The sequence below is a fragment of the Juglans regia genome, chromosome 9, assembly GCF_001411555.2.
Source record: "Juglans regia cultivar Chandler chromosome 9, Walnut 2.0, whole genome shotgun sequence".
NCBI lineage: Eukaryota > Viridiplantae > Streptophyta > Magnoliopsida > Fagales > Juglandaceae > Juglans > Juglans regia.
This window is the reverse complement of record NC_049909.1, coordinates 7,711,111-7,734,044: the sequence shown is the minus strand read 5'-3', so window position 1 is coordinate 7,734,044 and position 22,934 is coordinate 7,711,111. Positions and strand designations below refer to the sequence as shown.

Sequence of the window (22,934 nt, the reverse complement as noted above, 5' to 3'; positions counted from 1 at the left end):
TCCAAACATCCATATCAACAACATGGTTGGCATCACGAGCTAACTAAGTTTCAATCCTAACCCGTATCAATTACTACTAACTGAATTAATCTCGTAAGAAATAGTAGGAATTTGTTTTTAGAAACCTTCTTATTATCACACCTTACACATTGCAGCATCTACCATTCGCAAATAATCATCTTTGCCTATAACTTTACATACTCTAATATTATAAATCGTTTGAATTCTTGTCAATGCTACTAGAGGATGACGTTTTGATCCTCTAGTGCATTTTCAAGCGTTAGAGCAATAGCATTGGCTTGCCGCTTAGCCAAATGCTAGTGTTAGCTAAAATTTAGCTAATTAAACTCCAAATCTTCCTGCATTGGATTAGGCATATAGTCATTAAAGTTGTACATCCAGATTGAATTTTTTTCCGATCCGAAACCCGGATACTCTGCTAAATTCGGGCAGTTATCCATCCAGATTGTAAGCAAGTGGGTAAAATAATGTTATACTCACCTAGACCCAGTTACGGATACTGAATATTAACTGGATACCCGCATACTCTTCTCTTTATTTAAAAAAAAATTAAACTCCGTCATTTTGCAATAAGTCATCTCTCTCCTCGTCTCGTACCCGTCTTCTTCCACCATTTTCTTTCTTGTTTTCATTTTGTTCTCAGCTCCCAACTCTAGCAGAGTTTCACCATGTTTAAGTGGTCCTTTTTAGTCTTGAAATGCAATTTCACACCTTTGAGAGATGAAAGAAATTTGGCAGTTTTGGTGCTTGTTTCTCAGGAAAATTTCAGAGTAGATAAAGTGAGAGAAAATTAAAAAAAAAATAAAAAAGTGAAAGAGAGGGAGACTGAGTGGGGGACGACAGGATGTAATGTGTTAAGCCTTGATTACTGACACAGACAGTGAGAATGTAATTTTACTGATTAGTGAGAGAGAGAAGAGATGAGGTGTTAATCAGATTTTAATTTCAAATCTTTTATTTTATTTTTCGTCTTCTGAGCTTTTTTGGACTATTCTGCAATACTAAATTAAATTAAAAGCTTTACACTATTCTTCAAAGCATTGTAGGTTGGAGTACCACACCTATTAAAAGAGGAGCCGATCGCAGAGAGATCTCTCTCTCTGGCTTGGGGTTTGGAATGGGAAAAATGTTTTTTTTAATATTATTTATTATTATTATTATTTTTTGTACTCGATAGAAATCAACGTAAGAGAGGATGAGAAATTGCTCCTTGATGGGCTCCAAGAGCCTGATGGTGATGTCGAGGCCATTGTTGGCGGTGTGTTCGAGCTTGCCCCTGTGCTATATGGTACCGAAGCGACCTCCCGTTAAAAAGGTCACAACAGAGTGTTGTCATCTACACATCAAGAGTCATTCTACTCCTAGTCGATAGTTGGAGAATAAGATTGTACATGAGATGGAGGGGAGCATAGTTCTTCTTGGCGATGAGGCCCCTTAGTTGTCTCCTGGCCTTCTCGATGGCCTTTTGGTATTCAACGCTCATAGTTGAATCTAGTTACAATCAGGATAATCGGATATCCTGTTTTATTTATTAGATAAAACCATATTCTCACCCGAGTTTCGACCCATTCTATTCAGCGGGTATCTGCCTGCTTTAAAAAATCCAGATGTGGATCCGGATGTTTCTAGATATTTTAATCCAGATCCGGATGCACAACCTTAATGGTCATTTGGTTTTGACTAGAAGCTATAATGACTAAGCAAATATGGCTATCAATAACTTAGCCATCTTTGTAATGGGTATTGAGTGATATGGCTATGAGCTATAATAATATTTTATTATTATAACTAGTGATATGACCAATTCAATGTGGGATACAAAATTATTAAGAATAGGCAAAAGGTAAAATGTGACATTTTATCCAAAATTTGCCTAAAACTTTAGCTACATCAATGCTAATGGCTAGAGCATTGACATTGGCTTGTGTATACTTTGAGCCAAACTCTAGTTAAAGAAAGCATCTTACCTACTTTTGCCTAACCTATTTCAAATGCATCCCACATATTCACAAGCCAAACGTTATTTCATGCAGGAAGAAGATAGTGCGTGCGGTGGTTGGGTGTCATTGGAGTGTTGTCCTACATAGTGGGAAAAGGCTAATGGGAGCTTCTTACTTTTTTGCAACCTTAAGGTGGAGTTGGAGTATTTTTTGCAACACACAAAGAGAGGAGAGAGAGGGAATGACGCCGAACAGAATTAGGATTATTCTGGCTGCTAGTTAATCAATAGAAACTAAGAAAAGACGTAACGCATATAGAAAACTATGATAATAGGGTTTATTCATAAAAGTTGAAAACTCCTATTGAAACCCATAAGTCACACTTAAATAGCTAAGGAAAATCAAGACTCGGGAATTTTGCCCAAAAAAGCTAAATCTCAATTATTGCCTAAAAATAAAATATGTAATAAAAGAAGGTTCACAAAAATATGGCCCAACTAGAAATAACGATTGTTAGGGATAAAATGTGTTAGGCCCAACCCACTAGGTGACCTCCATCAAAAGCAAAAGGGAAAAGAAGGAAGACAAGATAAGACAAAGCTAAAGGAAGTGATAGAGCATAGGAAGTAAAATTAGGCATATAAAGGGAAAAGTCGAAAGTGATATAAAGTTGGCAGAAGATTCACTACTCCAAGACCTTAATAAAAGGGGATCTTCATATAGGCACTGGGGACTTCTCGAAAGATTTCTTCTACATTCATCCAAGGGACTCCAAATGCATTATCTTCTCTAGGCTAGAGGGTCATTGACCTCCATTGTACTGTGAGATACAAGAGGTCATGAAAGAGTGTAAAATCACATATTATATTGGATTTACCCTTCAAACACCTCGTGGACGCAAACTTTATGCCAAACCACATAAATCTGTGTGTCGTTCTCTTATTGACACTTCATTTATTATTTATTTCCATGGATGAAATCAAGCGTGCCTTATTGATGCATGAACCATTATTGTGGACTGAGGACGCCCCTTTCTTCCCTTCCAACAAGTGCTAAATTTGGCATTAATAGTTATGCTCTGCAAAGGAAATAGAAGAAGGATGATCTCAAGCTCATGAGACCGTCTCCAAAGAAGCATATAAGATTCCCTCCGTCCCTCACACCCACGTGTAGCAAGAGCTGGTGGGAATACCCTACCGGTAGACCACTTGCCCAATGAAAACCAATGGCAATGGTAGAGCCATCAACAATTGTGGGGATTTGTTGGGAGTCACTAAAAGCTTCCATCGACACCGTTTGCCACTATAAGTGGTGCAACAACATGTAGAAAACGCCGGTAAGCATCATAGGCGCATAGTGAGTGACAAGCTCAACGGAAGAGACCTGAAAAAATGCCACAGGGCGAGCAGTGTCACGACTGTGGTACTTCTTGCCTTGTGGCATGCTTAGAGTCGCCGCACTAAAGCATGGAACACCTCCTGCAGGGGACAAGCGTTGCTTAGTGGATGACCCACCAACCATAATGGACTTGTGGTGGCGGGCAATGAGCCCACCACCTAGATGACACAGTGGGCAAGCTTCGTTGCCCACCCACCATAGCTTACCACCTCTACGATGGGCAAGATCTATTGCTTGCCCACTATAGCTTAACGGTCTTGCCATGAACACGTTGGTTGAGCCACTGTGGTGCGTCGCCTAGCTCACCACTCCCAGTGGCAGGCAATGACCACAAACACATTGCTGAAATCACCGTCCTTGCGGCTAGAAATGGGCAATAGCCACATGCGAGCAACACAAAATTTTCCACATCTGGAACCTCTACCTAATGAGAAATGTGAAGAACCCTACATCATGTTGCATGGGGCCATGCAACATGCACCATCGATCACAACACATTTGAGCACAACAGAATGGACCACATACTATAACTTGCCACTCCTAGTGGAGAGCAACCCAGAGGAAATAATGGGCGAGCACCTTGCTCGCCCAATACAGCTTCCCAACCTCACCAATCAACAAGCCCACGACAGGCGAAACCTTGCCTGCCATAACAAAGCTGGAACTTGCAAAACATCTTTAAGACTAGGCCCACCTTGGTTCTCATAAAAAACCTTGTGTAGGGGCATTAGAGGCCTATAGAGCACACCAAGCTCTAGTAACTTGTGGCTCTTTATAGCCCTCAGACTTTGAAACTTATAGCTAAGAAGCCAGAAGAAAGATCGGGTAAGAGTTGCAGACTGAGATGGCTTAACCAGCTGGATCCAAGGATCAACAAGAGAGCTTTCAATATAGAATAAGAAGAAATACTTATGCAAGCGTATAGAATGAATGGAAATAAATGGGCTATGATAGATAGATATTTCCCTAGAAAAATTGATAATGAATTGAAGAACCATTGGCAGATTATAATGGATAGGAAATTTAGAGAACAATCTAGTGCTCACTAGAGGAGGAAGCTATGTCAATTTGTTTACAGAAGGATTGAGGGAAATCCTAGCTTTGTTTGTAAAGATACAACCATAAGAATAGAAGACTACCATAATGTCTCAGTTTCCTTAATGGAGGACTAAGCAATGCTACTTCTTTCCCTTTAGGGACATTTGATGGTGCTGGTAATGGGGCTGATTGTGGCTTAAATGGTTCCCCCTCCAAAACCTCTGGAGAAGCAATTTCAAGCAGCATCCTTCCCTATAGTCGCTTATGTGCATGACAAGCATCGTTTGATGCCTTCCCTAAAGGATGAATCATTAGCGGACAACGAATCCACCAGTCAGCTAACCAATGTGTACAGGTTGAGCAAGTAACCAAAGACATAAGCTTGTGAAGTCCACGACCAGGGAATGAAAGCAAAATACCACGGGCAAGCAAGCTCCAGAATTGCCCATTTGATCATCGATGGAACATCACGAGTTGAGAAAACGAAGGGGCGAAATCTACACATGGCATTACATCGCGTCGTGCACCTGTGTTGGCAACATATAAAAGAATGTCAGACCATAAAAAGTAGGGAGTCTCCATTGCAGGCAGCAGGCATGAAACCTTCAGTTCTGTCAGTGTTAAGGATGTGTTTCACAACACCAACCACACGGATCACCTACAACAAACAAAGGGGCGACACTGGTTTCCCTGTGGAGTCTCTGATGCCAAAGTTAGTAACAATATGATAATAAATGTATGTAAAGAAGAAGTGAATCAAGTTCAATTTTTGTTACCTCTTGTAGGCTATTTATCGAGGTTATTTCCTTGGAGGATAGAATCTAATTTGCCTTGTGAAGTCTTTTTCTTTTAGGAGTTTGAGTCTATCTCTTATTAGGAGTCTGAGTCATCATTAGGAGTCTGAGTCATCTCCATCTTTGGAGTCTGAGTCCCTTTTTGACTTTATCTTTTAGCTAAAAGTGTGGAGGCTCAAATATCCCTTCCAGTTACCCCGCTAATTTTCTTTGTGCTAGCACATGGAAAATTAAATACTTTGCATTCTTTGTACCTGCCTTTTACCCCGTTGGCTCGTGGGTGCCTACTTACTTTTGTTTTCCCCTACCTTGCCGAGGATCCATGTTAATTAGTACGTGTGGGTGTCTTCACTTCCTTTTGGCTGGCTACCAGTTGGCTACACCGTAAACGAGGCTCGACCTTTGGTGGCTCAGCCTTTTGGTTGTCTTGGGAATCTTCAAGTTAACCATGATGGAGGTAACCTACAGAAAAAGTAATTTTGGTAGTTGTGCTTGGTGATCATTTTGGTTTTCGTTGGCCTTAGATGATCTTGCCCAGTGTTGTATTTTTTGTTGGTGTTTTTCCAGTTTGATGTGCATGTAAGAGTTTGTGTATTTGTGTGGATGTTTGCCTGAGAGATTGCTTATTGTTGGCAAAGAGTGACTGTTTTTTTTTATTGGATTTTGGTGTGTATTTTTGTGATTGTTTTTGCTTTTGTTTGTAGTAGTGGATTTTCTGCCCCTTGATGTAAATTGTTGTTGTGTTCTTCTTTTGTTGTTGGTGTTCGCAGGTAGTAACCCGCGCTTAAGTGATCAGGGAGCCGTCGACTCCTTGAATCCACATTAGGCGGTTGTTGAGCTCGTCAACTCATTCTCGAAGGAAACCCATGCAAGGTAGTTGTGGAGCTTGGTGGCTCATTCCCGAAGGTAACTTTGGAGAGGGTCATGTGCTCTTCTGACCACCACGCCTGTTCGATGGCGAACTCTGGAGAGGGTCGTGTGGTCTTCGGACCTCCACGCCCATTCGATGGCATTATCTGGAGAGGGTCGTGTGGTCTTCTGTCCTCCACGCGCTTTCTATGGCAAACTCTGGAAAGGGTCGTACGGTCTTTTAGCCTCCACGCCCAATCAATGGCGATCTCTGGAGAGGGTCGTGTTGTCTTTTGACCTCCACGCCCGTTTGATGGTGAACTCTAGAGAGAGTCATGTGGTATTCTGACCTCCATGTCCGTTCGATGGTGATCTCTGGAGAGGGACTTGGGGTATTTTGACTTCCACGCTCGTTCGATGGCGATCTCTAGAGAGGGTCATGTTGTCTTCTGACCTCCACGCCCGTTCAATTACGCCACGAGTGTGTGAGTCAACTTTTGGTTGCACCACGTCCTAAGAAGTTCTCACAAAAAATAAAATAGGTAAGTGTAATACAAATTGCAAGTTTGTGATTTTGTGAACCTGAGCCACCCCACTAAAGCATGGTGAAGGCTGGTGATACATGGGTGATGCCCGCAGGTAGCCATGACTTGGCATGGGTAGTGACAGAACCACATATGCTTTCCACAGAGACCTTGGTTTGGTTGCATGGTGGAGATGTCGGTTTTGTTGCTAGCCAATGGGTGTTGGTCTTGTTGCTCATCGAGGAGTGTTGGTCTTGTTGCCTACCGAGGGGCCCAGGTCTTCTTCTGGTTGCTGAGTGGGTCATGGGGTTCTTTGAGCTGTACGCCCTTCTTGATTACTGAGTGGGTCGTGGGGTTCTTTGACCTCCACGCCCTTCTTAACTGTTGAGTGGGTCGTGGGGTCCTTTGACATCCATTCCCTTCTTAATTGTTGAGTGGGCCATGGGGTCCTTTGACCTCCACATCCTTCTTGGTTGGTGAACGGGTCGTGGGGTCCTTTGACTTCCATGCCCTTCTTGATTACATTGCATCCTAGGAGATTTTCGCTAACACAAAATAGGTAAGTGTAATACAAATTACAAGTTTGAGATTTGTAAACCTGAGCCATCCCGCTAGAGTGTGGTGAAGGCTGGTGACACTCGGGTGGTACCTATAGGTGGCCATGCTTTAGCATTGATGAAGGCACAAGGGCGGTGAGCTTGCTTTCCTTGTGTGTTGTTCGCCGAAATCTGTTGGCTCTCCAAAGGGTGGCGAGATAGCTTACTGGGCACGTGGTGGGGTGAGGAACTTGTTGCCCATCACAAGGGGGTGAGTGACTCATGTAGGCTTAGTCGATCCATACTGATCATGGCGAGTACACTCAAGGTAGCGGCAAAGCTTCTATGTCGAGGTGCTTCCAATCATCTCTGCATGTCTACCCAGTGTGGGGGTGAAAGTATTTCTTCCCGCCGTGAGCAGCTGATTCCTTTCGGTCCCTAACTCCCGATGGTGAGCAGTGGCCTCTGGGGACATCTTCTTGATGGCGAGTAATAGTCTTCCAGTGGCGAATAACTCTCTTGCTGGTGATAGGAATTTTTCTGATTTGCGAGGTTGGTGCAGGTCACCGTGATGTCGACAGAAAGTGCCAGAGCTACACGGCGTGGCCGTGGGTGGCACCACAAGCTCACGTTGTGGCGTCGGCATCGTGCCGCTCTCACAACAAGCTTTGGTGATATTTGTGAGGAACTTCCCTACTAGCAAGCTAGTAACGGCGAGAACCAATTCTGGTGGGCAAAAATTCTGCTGCGAGCAAGGGTTCAGTGGCGAGCAACGCAAATCGAGGCGAGCAACTCGAACTGTGTGAGCAAACTTAGTGGGAGTGTGGTCTTCCACAGAGTGGTTGCCTGCCCGTGTGTTGTCACTCGCCATGAGGGTGGAGAGACATTGCATGTTTGCCGCCATGTCTTGGCGAGATGTTTGCATGGGGTGAAGTCGGTGAGCAATTGTCCACCATGGATGGCCTGGCAAGATGCATGGAGTCACTAGGCTGGCTCCGCTTGCATGTGCATGGTGTGGTTGAATCCATTGGCAACTTCTGGATCAAGGAGTGCTTTGGTGGCAGTGGGAAACACCAACGAGCCAGGCTAGATAGAGACGGTTTCTGTGGGCGAGGCACTTTAGTGTCAAGGTCTGATTGTGAACAAGAACCTCTGTGACGAGGAATGGTGGAGAGGATCGCATTGTGGTCGGGAGCCACATTGCTGGTGATAGAAAGACGTCGGCAAGATAGGTGGTGGTCGAACTGGTTTCCGTGGTGAGCAACAGCTGCCGTCGAGCAACTCCAATAGCGTGTATTGGCGAGGATGGTGAGGAACAGTGGCTTGGAACACTGTTGTGATTGGGAACCGCCACTCCTGGTGACAAAAGATCACGACGAGTCAGACAATGGTCTACCATGGTGGAGGAATTGCCCCCCGGTGACTAAAAGCCTAGGCGATTCTAGTGGCGACTGGTGGTGCACCATGTAACTCACGGGCACTTGTGCTAGGCCTCCAACAGCTAGTTTCTTCTTTGCCCACACTGTGCACAGCGTGCACAATGCTCCGATCCAGTGAGTTACAGGTGGAAGTCTCCGCCGTCATTGTATCACTGTGGAGTTACCGGCGAGTTATCGGTGGCTGTAGGTTGTTCTTGGCGAAGGAACAGGGTGCATGCCTTGAATCCCTTACGTGGGCAGTGTGTCCATTTCTTGTGTTCTTCCTCTATGTATGTATATATATTTTTAAATAATTTACTACAGCATTAGCTTGTAAGCAAAAAGAAAAATAACAAAGTTGAGGAGATCTTTATCTAGCTTTTTGAAGACGATCTCGTAAGTCGTAGGATTTCCCTACTCTCATTTCCGGCATTAAGAAATCGTAGTTTGCATGTGATCGCGTAGTAGTTGGCATGTGAAAATCACTTTGAAGTCTGTAAAGATCCCACATATGGTGCCACTATTAAGGACGTGTTTCATACCATCAAGGCCAAGGAAATAACCTCTATAAATAGCCTACAAGAGGTAACAAAAACTGAACTTGATTCACTTCTTCTTTACATACATTTATTTTCATATGGTTACTAACTTTGGCATCAGAAACTCCATAGGGAAACCAGTGCTGCTCCTTTATTTGTTGCAGGTGATCTGGGTGGTTGGTGGTATGAAACACGTCCTTAACACTATACCACCATACAAACAGAATAAGGAGAGCACAAAGCTCACCCTGGTGCCCAATACGGACGGGAAAAAGCAAAACTTTCCTAGCCAGCTCGTTGCGCACACAAAAAGCATATGTTTCATTGGAAGTGTTAGTTGCTACTAAGCCGCCATTTGAACACATATTGAAGTCCTTGATATTTTTCTCTACCATCGTGGATTATGAGAGCGGTACCTTGCCACCACCCCCAAATTGGAATGCTTCGCATGAGCAGCAAATCGCCGCGCAACACCTCCAGCCATGTTTCAGACTCGCACTAGACCAACAAAAGTTGTGTCCCTACACCACACATTAAAGGCCAGCATAGACGACCAAGCCACTCCACCATCATCCAATAGACCATCGAGATTGGTTGTAGGGATGACACAACACCAAGGAGTAACTAAATTGGACAAATTGAGCTAAAAGATGGTTGAAAGATGTCATATGTTGAATTGGGTATCTGAGGGAGTTAGGGCAACGTGTATTGGTAGAATGGGCATAATAAGGGTTGGGCTTAAGAGTAAGAGTTGTAGGTCTAATTCTGTATGGGAACTGAGCCCATTTATAGTTACAGCCCATTAGCAGTATTGAAGTAATATCAACTATAAAAGCAGTACAAATTCTAATGAATAAATCATCAGAAGAATTACAATCAACTCAAATTCTCTCTCTCTTTCTCTCTCTCTTTCTTTCTTGGAGTACATTATTTACATTCTTGGAGAAGGCCTGTGACAACGTGGTATCAAAGATTGAAGATTAATCAGTTGCAGGATTCTTTCTCCACTTTTAAGAAGTCAGTTGAGTTGCACCAGAAGGCTTTGGAATTGGAGGTGGGTTCTTTGAGGAAGTCCTTGATTCTCGGTAGAGGGCAATGGAGTCTTTGGTCTTGCAATTGAAAGGCTTAAATATTGAAATGCTGAAAGTGAATCAGTTGAGAAGTGAGGAAAATTCACAAAGTGGAAATAACAGTAATGGTAAGCATCAAATGGAAATGAATCACGCAACAACACGCCAGATTTGTTAGAATTGAATTTCCTTCTTTCAATGGTGAGGATCTTGCTGGATGGCTATATAAGGTCAATCATTTTTTCTTGTATTGTAATACTCCTTCTCATCAAAGATTGTAGTTAACATCTTTTCATATGGAGGGTAAAGCCCTCATCTGGTTCCAAGATTTGGAAGAGTCTGGCATGTTATTGGATTGGAATGCTTTTGTGAAAGCATTGTTGTTAAGGTTTGGGTCTAGTTGCTATGATGATCCCATGGAAGCCTTAACTAGACTTTAGACAGACTGATTCAGTGGAAGATTATAAGGCTAAGTTTGAAGCATTGTTGTAACAGCCCGCTAGAAATTCATTGGTGGAAGTTCTATTGACTTTAGGAATCTCATGAAAACTCCATAAGTTTTTACGAATCGACCAATCGTATAGGTTTTAGTCTGTCAACATAGTCAGTGTTATCACTAACTATGGTGCTAGAAATATAAGTTTTATTTATTTGAGGTGGTTAGAAGTGTCAGAATGCATTATGGTCCACGCCATTAGACTCAATGGATTATTTAGGATTTTATGGTGCAATAGCCTATTTTCATAATTCCGGACGAAACGTATGTTGGAAATTGTGAAATTATTTTTATGGGCACTTTGAGGTTGAATTTTGATAAAATATTTTCACTATAGGTTAATATGAATATTTAGGAATTTTTAGTGTTAAGTTTATGATTCACTTTTTTAGAGAGAATAGTAATCTCGATAAGCGCACCAATTGCAGTGTTTCAAAATCACAGTGTGAAATGTCCAAATTAGATTGGAGAAATTTTATTTGGACACTTGGCAAGATCTTAGCCACACTTAGTGAATAATATTAGACAATTGGCACCATGAGGAGCGTTTGATGGATTTGAAGGAACCAAGCTATGAAATCATGTCACTTAAGCAAAACTTTGTCTCATCTGATCAACTATATTGTGCCAGACCAAAGAGGTTTTCAATCCTAGTGAAACCCTAAATGGTGGGAATCCAATTGAAAGCCCAAAAGTTTTGTTGAAATCGAAACCCTAAACGGTTTCTCCCAAACCTTAAAGTTGGCCTCTAAACCCTTTCTAATCCGATTTCTAGCATTGTGTTTAATCACTTGATTAAATCACTTCCACATGCTATTAATCCTTCAAATTTGTGTTAGAAAATCATTATCCAACCTTGCTAACCTTGAAAAATTGATTGGACCAAGTGATATTGGATTTGGGCTTGATAGCAACCCAAACCCTCTTTAAACCCCAAAATTTAGGCCCATTCGGTTTAGGCCAATTAAGGCCCACGAATTTGGTCACCATAGGATTGCTTCATGGCTAAGTTTTGTACCCCCACTTGGCTGGCCAGATCTTTACAAGAAGGGCCTAGAAGGTTCTTGAAAGACAAAGCTAAAGGGCCACCTCACTCTTTCACTCTCACACTCCACCTTGAGAAAAGATCTTGGTCTGATTTTTATGAGAAGAAAAGGCCAACACTCAACCATTCCTTCAGTCCTATCACTTTACATAGCTTGTGTAAGAAGCTCTCCAGTCCACTTCCCACGAAAAGCAGCTCTCCTTTACACTTTTCCTTCATAGAACACAAAAAACACTCTCGGACAGTTTTTCTTACCTCTTTTGAATGCCTGTTTCGAAGCTTTTGTAGGTGTTTCCTCGCAACGTTTCCTTCAATAACATTGTTTCTTTTGGAGTCTAGTTTACTTGGATATCTTATTTGTTCCATTTGAAGATCATTTGATTGGTAAAAAGTTGTTTAGAACCCAGAAAGGTCATTCTGGGCTTTAAACTGGAGAGTGTGTTATATTTTGGAGTTTTTGACCAAGCTAATGAATAGATCTTGGTCCGAAATTTTTATGGAGTACTGTTGACATGTGTATATGATTATTGGTTGAGGATTTGTTGCATGATTAAAAGTTTTGGTGAAATATTTTCTTAGATCTAGAAACTTAGAAACTGGAAGAGGAAAAACAGTTTCTGTTTTGAGAAAGTTTAAATCTTTTATGGTTTAATCTTATTCCAATGGCTTTGATATTTTTATTGGAAGATCCTAAGCATCTTATATATATGTTAGAATGTTATTTTGAAGATATTTGATGTTAGTTTCGAAGATATGAAATTTTATGCATTGAGATATTTGGTTAGGCCAAAGTGATGATGTTCTTGGCTAAATTTATGTTTTGGTTGATGTTTAACCATGTGATCTTGAGTTTGATGCTTGGATCTGTTTTAGAACATCTTTTTAAACCATGTGATGTTTTGGTTTGAAGATCACATTTTTATAAGTCATGGATCAAGAGGTTGATCAAAACAAGTTGGAAACAAAATTCTGTTTTGAACTTAGAAGAAAAACCAAAAAGTTCAAGTATGGTTTTGGTGATTTTGATGACTTTTGTTCATGATTCAAAACATGATTATTCTTAGGAATATGTTATGAGTATAGTAGAAGAAAAATTTTGGTTTAATCATGAGTTTTGAGATTTGAAAGAACTACAACAAAAATCAAAGGAAATAGTCTTTGTAAGTTTCGGCCGTATAGAGTTTTAATGGTTGTGTTTAAGAACTACAACAAAAATCAAAGGAAATAGCCTTTGTAAGTTTCGGCCCTATAGAGTTTTAATGGTTGTATTTAGTTTTAAATTTTTCTGAATTGATATTTGAGTTTAGGACAAAAATTACATAAGATATGTAAATTTTGGTGATTTTTGGAGTTAGGATACAAAATCTTTAAGTTAGGAGTAAAATGGTCATTTTTCCACATGTAGAGGGTAAAATGATAATTTTACTCTAAGTTGATATTTCTCCATATTCCTAATTGTTAGTGATTAAGTTCTAATTTTTAGAAATCACTACTTTCAGTTTCTAGTGATCGCACTTGAGTTTTGTCTCGAAGCGCGAAGATCGAGGTAAGTTAGCTTTTAACTTACTATCAGTTTAATGTGTATGAGTGATAAGTAAGGGAACTAAAGTGTATGTATGCATGTTATCATATGTGTCATGCCAAGTCATTACATATTTATCTGTTACACAAAATTTATTCTATCATGAATTATTCATCTGTTACACAAGATATTATGTCACGTATTGCTATACATTGCAAGTATGTCATGTTAAGTATGCCATCTGTTACATGTATTTCATGTCACGTAATATTCACTGTCACATTTTACGCCATGTTAAGAAATGTTGTCTGTTATATGGTATGCCATGTTACGAAATGTTGCATGTTACAAGTATGCTATGTTATGAAATGTTCTCTGTTACATATATGTCTCGAGGTATGTCATGTCTGTCGTCTTAGTTCATGTCACGTTATGCTACGTCAGGACTTCTGTCTTTTATGTCACGTTCATGTTACGTCAAGTTACGAAATGTCATGTATGCCAGTTAAGTTATTCATGTCAATCACGACCCTAAACGCTAGGATGGGGTAATATCCTAGTGGAACTCCTTTGTTCACGCTGGAGTGTCTAAATAGGTGTGAAATTCCCTGGGTTGACGAAGTACGGTCAACAGGTTGCGAATGGAGCCTAATTAGCTGGTCACCAGAGCGCGCCAGGCACTAACGCCGATGGTGCCACACATTATGTTACGTGTGTCCATAGCAAGTGTGGCACAAACAGATAAGTCATAGGGCCACAACAACTGTGGAGCATGAAGTATGGGGCCACAACAACTGTGGAGCATACACTATGTGAGAGACAGCAATTGTGACACGTAGAATACGTGGGGCCACAACAACTGTGGAGTATGTATTAACGCACTCACAACTGGTATAGACACATGTGATGTGATGCGGTAATCGGCAGGGACACACGGCTCAAGGGGACCTGTGTAACACCCATATGGTCACTTTAATGATTAAGTCTATTAAATAAGATTCCAAGTTCAAGTCATGTTTCACGTTATGTTATGTTTAAGTTTACGTTCACGCAATCATGGTAATCCCATGAGACAAGAATATGTTTTAAGTTCCTGTTATGTTATGTTCACGTTTACGTTATGTTCCAAGTTCACATTTATGTTATGTCATGCTCAGGTTCAAGTTATGTTCAAGTTCATGTTCAAATTATCCATGTTCACGTTCATATTATGTTTCAAGTCCATGTTATGTTTCAAGTTCACATTCATGCTATGTTTCATGTCCTTGTTATCTTTCAAGTCCCGTTCATGCTAAGCTTTAGTTTCAATTTAAGTTATGTCAGTTATGTTATGTTGCATGTCAAGTTATGCTATGATTACTTATGATTTGATTATGCATTTATACTTTTACTGCCATGCATGCATCATTAACCTGTGTGGAAGTTTCCTGTTAACTTGCTAAGATTTGTAATTAAATCTCACTGTGGTAGTCCCAACTACCATTCCCCCCGAATGGTAGATCTTATTACAGGATCTGAAGGAGAATCGAGAATCGACCATCTGGAAACGATCGATTAAGCGATGGTGCGACGTAGATGGTAGTACAGTAGTTACCTCAGGTTATACTACTTGTATTTGTGGAGTTCAATCTCCAGCACTCTTTTGATCACAACCATATGGACTATTATTGTGATCTCAGTTGTTTAGTACGTCATTATGAATGAAGTATGTTTTAAGTATTTGGAATATTTCGGTTTGGTGCATAGTATTGCTAAAAAGAAAAATTATCCGCTGCGAATATTACATAATGCTAGATGCATGTTAGGAATATTGCATCTTATATGTCATGAACGGGAGCAGGTAACCTTGTGTTGCATGTCTCGACGCTTCAAATGTCCGTCCGATCCCAAGCAGAATTTGGGGGCGTCACAATTGTAAAATAGACTTAAAGGTTGGTTAGAAAACTACAAGTTAAGTTGTTTCTTAAGTGGCCTTAAGGATGAGATAAGGCTGCCAGTCAGAATGTTTAGCCCCATGAATTTACTATCTACCTATGGTCTTGCCAAGATTCAGGAAGAACATGTCCAGATTAGCAAGAAAGTGGCAAGAAACAAGAGCAGTTGTGGGTATGTTGGAATTACAAAAGCATTAGTGAGGTATGGAGTAGATAGTACCTGGAGTAGCAGTGTGACTAGTTTACCAGTATAGAAGATTTCTCAGTTTCAAATGAAAGACAGGAGGGAGAAGGGTCTTTACTACTATTGTGATTCTAAATGGGTAGCTAGGCATAAGTGCAGGAATCCTAAGTCATTTTAATTAAAGAGATTGTGGAAGAATTTCCCAGTGTGGAGGAATGTGATGTGAATGGGAAGGAGATAATTGGGGCAGATCAATCTCTGTGCTTCTTGGAAGGAATTAGCAAGCTAGAGATATCTTTATAGGCTATTACAGAAGTTGTGGGCCCTAGAATGATGAGAATAAAAGGCAAAATTGGAAGGCAGTGGGTTGTTATTTTGATTGATATTTGAAGTACCCACAATTTTGTGGATCCAACAGTTGTAAAAATGGCCTAGTTAATGGTTACATCCCACGAAAATATTCAGGTAAAGATAACAAATGGTGATCAGATTGTGGGTGAAGGCAACTGTGATGCAATTTCTATGGTGATACAAGGGTTGTATTCTATGTTGATGTATTTGTTTTGGTGTTGGCTGGCTATGATGTTCTTGGCATACAATGGTTGCGAACATTGGGTAATATTTTGTGGAATTTTGAGGAGCTCTCAATATAGTTTTCTTATTATGATAAGAACTTGCACTTGAATGGTTTGAACCAGACCATGTTATTTGAAGAAACTTCTAGCTTGAAGTTAAGAGATTTGGAGAAAAAAAGGGTGATGTTGCATCTCATGGACAAGCAGTCAGAAGATGTTCAGCCTCCTAAGGAGATTCAAAATTTGTTGACAAGCTATCAAGATGTGTTTGTTGAGCCCAAAGGGTCACCCCCTAATAGGTCTCATGACCATGCTATTCATCTACAACTTGGAGCTAGGGTAGTGTCTGTTAGACCCTACAGATATCCTTATTTCCAGAAGGAGGAAATTGAGATGATAGTTAAGGAGCTTTTACATAATGGAGTGATTAGGCCAATCAGAGCCCATTTTCTTCTCTAGTTTTGTTGGTCAGAAAAGCAGATGGAAGCTGGAGGATGTGCATTGATTACAAGGCTTTAAATAAGGAAACTGTCAAGGACAAGTTTCCTATTCCAGTGGTAGAAGAATTACTGGATGAGCTGAATGGGTCTCGAATCTATTCTAAACTAGATTTAAGATCTGGTTATCAACAGATTCGGGTAAGAGATGAAGATATTGCTAAAACTACTTTTAGAACTCATGAAGGTCATTATGAGTTCTTAGTCATGCCTTTTGGCTTGACTAGTGCACCCTCTACTTTTCAGTCATTGATGAATTCAATTTTTAGACCTTATTTGAGGAAATTCATCTTGATATTTTTCGATGATATATTAGTACATAGCAATACTGAATCTAATCATGTGCAACATTTGCAAATAACACTGGATATTTTGAGGCAAAATCAATTATTTGCTCAAATGAGTAAATGCAGGTTTGGATGTGATGAAGTGGATTATTTGGGCCATTTAGTATCCTTGAATGGTGTGAGGGCAGATCCTGCTAAGTTGCAGGCTTTGGTTAATTGGCCAGTTCCTAACTCAGCTAAACCTTGAGGGGTTTTTTAGGTTTAACTGAATATTATAGGAAATTCATTTGTGGTTATGGGGGCATTGTTGCTCCTTTTACTGCCCTACTGAAGAAGAATAGTTCTTTTGGAATGATGAAGCACAGGAAGCCTTTCAACGGTTGAAGCAGGCTATTATTAAGCCACCAGTGTTGGCACTTCCTAATTTTTCTAAGTTGTTTGTAATTGAATGTGATGCTTTTGGTACAGGTATAGGGGCAGTTTTCCTACAAGAATCAAGGCATGTTGCTTTCTTTAGTCAAGCCTTGAAAGGAAGGACTCTAGCATTGTCTACATATGAGAAGGAATTGCTAGTGTTGGTATCACCTATTCAGAGGTGGAGACTTTATTTGTTGGGTCAGTCCTTTGTTGTTTGGACTGATCACCAGAGTCTTAAGTACTTGCAAGAGCAGAGAATTGGCACTCCCATGCAGCAGAGATGGATAACAAAGTTACTTGGCTATGATTCTCTAGTGGAGTACAAGAAAGAAAGAGTGTTAAAGGGGAATTGGGTTGCAACCGGAGGTAAACCCAATCACCTTCAAGGTTCTCTGTTAAAGGGGAATTCCTATTTTATAAGCACAGGTTGTATGTGCCTAAGGATTTGTAGTTTATGAATAAGTTGTTGCACTTGTTACATAGTAGTCCGGAAGGTGGCCATTTTGGTGTTGATAAGACTCTTTATTGAGTCAGAAGAAATTTCTTTTGGCCAGGGCTTAAGAGATCAGTGAAGGAGTTTGTTCATGGCTGTGATATTTGTCAAAAGGTTAAGGTTGAACAATCTAAGGGTCATTCTATGATATGGGTGGTAGTAGACAGATTGACTAAATATAGCCGAGTCAGCTAGGACTATTGCTCAACTTTTCCTACAACCCAACTTCAGACTTCAGGGGTTTCCTCAGACCATAATTTCAGATTGAGATCTAGTGTTTACAAGCAGGTTTTGGAAGGAACTTTTTAAACTACATGATGTACAGCTTTGCCATAGAATTGCCTATCATCCTCAGAGGGATGGGCAGTCTGAGGCTGTTAATAAGAGCCTTGAAACTTATCTAAGGTGTTTTGTTTGTGAAGTGGGTGTGTGTAGCAGAGTGGTGGTATAATACGTCTATACATACATCTATTAAGATGACACCTTTCCAAGCACTCTATGAAGTTCCTCTTCCACGGTTGTTATCTTACATGCCTGGTACGACCTTAGCTAGAGACCAGATCTTACGACTACTGAGGGAAAATCTTTAGCAAGCACAGAATCGCATGAAACAATTAGTAGATCTAAAGAAGAAAGAAAGAGTTTTTTCTAAAGGTGATTGGGTTTACTTGCGGTTGCAACCGTATAGACAAACCTCTATTGTGCAACGCCGTTCTCTCAAGTTGGCTCCGAGGTTCTTCAGACCCTTCCAGATTTTGCAGCGCGTGGGAGAGGTTGTTTTTTGTTTGTGACTTCCAACATTTTCTCAGCTTCACCCTGTCTTCCACATGTCACAATTGAAGCCGAAGTTGGGGTCCTCCATCGTGGTTTTACCACAGCTGCCTCTAGTTGATTCAGAGGGATTATTGAAGCCAGAACCGGTCAAGATACTTCAAAGGAGGATGAGGAAGCAGAACAATAGAGCCTTAACAACATGGGAGGATTATCGGTCATTGACGGCAGCTTTCCCACACCTTGTGGGCAAGGTGTTCTAAAGGGGGAAGGTATTGTCATATGTTGAATTGGGTATCTGAAGGGAGTGAGGGCAATGAGGGAGTTAGGGCAACATGTATTGGTAGAATGGGCTTAAAAAGGGTTGGGTTTAAGTATAAGAGTTGTGGGGTCTAATTGTAATGATGTTTTGTATGGAAATTGAGCCCATCTATAGTTATGGCCCATCAGTTGTATTGAAGTAATAGCGACTATAAAAGCAGTACAAAGTCTAATGAATAAATCATCAGAAGAATTATAGTCAACTCAAATTCTCTCTCTAGATTATTTCTCTATTTCTTTCTTTCTTTGAGTTCATTCTTTACGTTCTTGGAGAAGGCCTGTGACAAAAGCTGGGATCAGATTGTTCCACCTTTTGTTTGATCGTAGATGAAATACAAGGAACTAGGCTTTAGAATCTTAGCGACAACAAAGAATGTAGCCAATCGGATGGACAAGAACAGGAGCCATACCTATTATCGTTGGCAGATGGAGAAAGCTTCAGCAATCTCATTAGAAATGGGAAATTGAATGCAGTGCTAGCCATTGAAGGTTAAGCAGCATGATGATGTCAATGTACCTTCTGCTATCCTTACACCAGCAATGCCGCTCGAGGTTACTGAAAAGGAAACCCCTCAAGCTTATTCACATCTAAGGATTCCTCATTCACCAACATTGGGATCAACAAAGGATTACTGCGAGAAAGAATGAATGAAGCTCCAAATCAAAAAGGAAACCGCACGAAGACGGCCATTAAATTCCAAGTTTGGATTTTTGTCCTGCAAAGCTCCTTAGGATTCTATGAGGCCCAAAAGTTGAATAGCACATAGGAGGATGGTTGGTAAGCCTTCAACCAGAAATACTCAAACCCCGGGACTCTATAAGCCCTATTACAAGCAAATGGAACACCACGATGGACGAACAAATCAAGAAGATACATGAGTGGTGCTCTCCGCATGACACTCTTACTTGGCGACTACTCTTTGCGAAACACACAATGAAGAGCCAAATGGCTCGGGTTAACTTCTTCACTTATTGTCTGCATTTATTTGTGCAAACAAGTTTGGTTTTTTAAGGTCTCTACCACAAAACTCCTTAAGATTCCATGAGACTCCTAGTGGCCGCATGCCCTTGGAATGCAATTTGCTCACTAGTCTTACGTAAACACAAATGCAGACAACCCACATCTTGAACACGATCCCCGTGCGAATAAAGCGGAACATAGAGGATTCTTGACTGTAATCCAATGTCACCAGATAGGAAGATTGGGAATCATCCACCTGATTTGGAAAATCAGCTATGAAGTTGCCTTCGAGCCTCACCTAAATGCCTCAAGCCTTTACACCACTCCAGCCAAACGGATTAGGTTTGCAAGTCTGTAGCTTGTAATTTTGATTACCTACACTAACCTATTTGGATTTTGGTGAAAACATCTCAAAATGTAGTCAAGTACTATGACACCCCCAAACGATTTGACTGAGCTCGAAGCGTCGGGACATGCAATACAAAGTCATATACCCCGTTTCATGATAGTTAAATATGCAGTACACCTAGCATGCATATTTGGAGGATTCCCAGTCTCCTGATCCCCACCTCTCAGAGTTGTATTCTCACGTCAGTTTCGAACCATGATTTCCTTCTTTCTGAAAATGCGCAAACCTAGCATGGGCTAGTCCCTTCCTTAAGGAGAATAACCTTTCTTCCCTTGAACTTGAGATCTCATGAACGTAGCTTTTTCTTTCATTGAATTCAAGCCTAAAGCTATAAGATCCAAGCCTATAACTATAGATCTCAAGCCTAGCTAAAGGTACCATATATTCCCAGAACAATTGCTCTGATACCATGCTCTGTGGTGCCCCAGCCCCCGCATGGGATTAGACGATGACTGAGATGCCGGGACATGTAACACAAGGCTACACACCACTCGTACATGACAAATAATATGCTATTCACCTATGTACAATAGCAATATGCAATAGCATAGCAGCGAAAAGTTAATAAAAGTCGGATAAACTAAGCAACGCGATAAGTGCAAAGCACATGGCACCATACTAATAATATAACCCCAAACATTGTTCAATCGTAAACATGAGCCATAAATGAGTAATATCCCAAAAGCATAAAGCATAGTTTATAAAGGAGTAATATCCCAAAAGCATAAAACATAGTTTAAAATTCCCAAAACATGGGATTTTCTAGAAACAACACAAATCTACAAAAGTTGACCATAAGTACTGTTGTTGTTTTTCTTTTTTTTCTTTCAAAATACTTAAGCTCTCTCGTACTCATAAAAAAGATTCAGGCTTCACACGTTTTTCCAAAGCCTTATTCTTGTCCCGGTTGTTACGCCGCTTGTACTCTGCAACAAAATCAAGTATACCCATGATCCCTGATCAATAGCCTCGAGTCACTCCAGAATGGAGGGCTCGGGCCAATTCATTGCCCTCTTAGGCACAATCCTCTCTGGAGGAGGATGTGTCGTTCTCTTCCTCGTGGTTGTCGTTTACTAAACCTGTCACAATTTCTACCATTCCGGTTGGAGAATGGTAGTGGAAACTACCACAATGAGATTTCAAGAAATCTCAGCAAGTAACCACACAACATACCACAATTAATACAAGCATACAAAAGGTATATCATGATATGCGTGCATGGACATGTACTTGACTTATGCCTTGACCAGAACCTGACTTGTGCACTTAACCATTTTCAAAAGACTTGTAACAGAGACTTTAGCTTTTCATAAAAACTTTTTAACTTTTTCTTATTCACATAAAATTATTCAGAATTTGTCTTATCAGAACATATCACTAGATTTTCATCGAGTGATCCTTATCATATCACGAGATTTTCATCAAGTGATCATTGTCTTTTGAACTCTTATTCTTGTTCATAAGGTGGACACAACACGGCTCCCCTCCTTGCACCACGTGTTCCTGCTAGTTACCGCACCATCAACGGTCTGTACACCGTGATGAATACGTCACAAATAGAGAATCATATTAAGTCGACCTTACTTCATCGGGTTACATGCCTTATGCACCCACTAGCGTTAGGAGCTTCCTCGCTTCGACATCCTTTGAAAGGAATCCATTCGAGGCTCGTCGACAGTACTTTGTCGACCCAGGGGTTACCACTCCATTCTTAAGCACTCCAGAGTGGACAGAGGAGGTCCACTAGGACATTCCCTCGCCCTAGCACTTGGCTTCATGATAAAAATTTTTCTTTGAAAACATTTTTTTTAAAACATTTTTTTTAAACACTTTTTTGAAAAAAATTCTTTCCCAGATGAATGTGACATGAGACTTAAACATACTTACTCATACTTGACATATGACTTACGAAATGTCGTGCATGAATAACCAAGCATAACATGTTCATTTTATAGCATGATAACATAAACCCTATGAGACATCAAATCATATACATGAACCATGAAAACTTGCTTAAGCCGAAACTCATGGGTACAAAAACATGAAGATTCATCATATAAACATGTTCCAATCCTCAAGCATATATCATACAAATCAAAGCATAGTAAACTAAGACATGAAATCATAGATTTTTTACTAAGTCCGAAACTTCGAAAGCATGTTCAAACTGAAACATCATGTTGCATAAACCATCAACCTCAATCAAGTGAAAACCAAAACTCATAGACATATTTCATCACAAATCTGAAAGATACAATTCCTTCCTTAGAGTTACTCAAGATCATATTAACATAGTCAAACAAATAACCGAGAGATAATAAACATAGAAATTAAAACAATGGAAGGATTTATATAATCATATACGAATATTAACCAAGAGTAAGTTGAGTGTATACTTACAAAATCCACATAAGGAATACTAGCAAGCTGTAAATCCGAACATACTATATTAGAAACAGCATCTAAAACCCTACCTCATGTTCTTGAGTGCGTGTGTGGATTTCTAGGTCATCACTTGGTCTTAAACCATTCGGCTTCTATGGTTTTTAGGTTAAAACCCCTTCATTTCACTCATAAAATAAAACAAAACCTAAAGTAAGCAAGATACATGTGGTGATCGAAACATGGAGGTTAAACTCCCCCTTCACTAATTGGCTGCAAGGGTTTTTCCTTAAAAACTCTAAGTTATTTCCAAGAAAAAGGTAGAAAGTGTGTGTGTTCTATCTTTCTCAAAGTCTAATGAGATTTGAATCTCATTTTCGGATTGAGAATGACTTGTGTGTGTGCCAAACTTTGAGGAAGCTACTAATTTTAGTTGGTTAATTCCCCTCAAACACAAGTATGATTTTGAATCTGCTTTTACACAGTTCCATCTGTTTGTCATGTGCCATTTTA

General features: G+C 40.4%; 1 protein-coding gene across 2 annotated transcripts in view; it reads left to right on the top strand.

Annotated features, from left to right (window-relative positions):
- The window catches only part of LOC109001242 (F-box/kelch-repeat protein At1g74510-like), a 945,981-nt gene that overhangs the window by 345,067 nt on the left and 577,980 nt on the right, over window positions 1-22,934 (top strand). The gene's annotated exons all lie outside the window — the stretch shown is intronic.